The following is a 1,144-nucleotide window of genomic DNA, read 5'->3' as shown; positions in this document are numbered from 1 at the left end:
AGAAAGCCAAGACCCAGAAGCTAGAGGCCTGGCTACAGTCACACCCTAGAAAAGAAAGGCTATTTGTTGCCAAGCCTAGGACTCCTTCTCCTGCCCCAGCCTAAGTCTGTGGGGAGGTTCTGAGGGCTCCCTATCCGTGCTTGCTGAGGACGTCTAGGATTTTAGAGACCCTGAAGCACTTAGGGCAAAGTCACTGGCAGTGATGGCCAGTGCTAACGCTTGCGACCCAGGTCTCTTGACACCTGTCCCCTCATCCCTTCTCCCTCTCCACAGAAAGAGCTGGCCTGTCAACACCCCAGCGGGACGCGAGCCTGAAGCCTTTCAGCGGAATGCCCAGACCCGTTTGGGGTCTATGCATTCCGCTATCCTGGTCACAGTTAGGCCAAAGTCCCTTCTGGCGACTTCATTCCTTTCTTCCTTCCTGCGGCAAGTTTTACTGCTCTCCCTTGGCAAACATGATATTGGGCGAGATAGATAAGGCCCTGCCCTGATGGTGCCCGTTGTCTGCTTAGAGAAGTCAGGTGGAGATTAAGGAACACGATGGGGTGTGTGCTACAGCTAGGGAGGTACAGGAGAATGAATAGCAGGCAGGCGAGGCGAGCATTTCCGGAGGAGGGTACCTGGAGTGAGTGAGGAGGTCAAGGAACTCCCTGAGCACAGTAGACTTGGTTTGGCTATTTCCGGGTCACTGCAGAGGGGCAGTGCAGACACCACCTCCACTTCAGACTCCACCAACACCGAGTCCCTGTTCCTTCGCGGGGTCACTCCTCCCTGGACAGGGCTGCAGCCTGCACCCCATTTAACTACAAGGATGGAAATGGCCTCTCCCCTCACCCTATCCCGGCCTGATCACCAGAACTGTCTCCAAGACCCTAGTCTAGGGATCACCCTTCCCAGGGCTGGGTCCTTAAACAGATAGTCCCTAGGACCCTACTTCAAACCCATTGCTTTGAAGAGAGTAGGGACCTGGGCTACCTTTCTCCTTTCCCACCTTCATTCAGTACTCCTTACGGTTCCCCTCTCTCTCCCAATCTAGTGGCTGTCTCCCCACTCCAGTCTCTGGACCTCTCTCCCGTCCTGCTCTCCCACAGTTTCGGGCTCGGTGTCTTCAACTCCCCCCCCCCCCCCCCCCCCCCCCCCCCCC

This window comes from Alexandromys fortis, unplaced genomic scaffold (genome assembly GCF_014885135.2).
Source record: "Alexandromys fortis isolate MF-2015 unplaced genomic scaffold, M_Fortis_MF-2015_v1.1 scaffold_157, whole genome shotgun sequence".
Taxonomy (NCBI): domain Eukaryota; kingdom Metazoa; phylum Chordata; class Mammalia; order Rodentia; family Cricetidae; genus Alexandromys; species Alexandromys fortis.
This window is presented reverse-complemented; position numbering follows the sequence as displayed.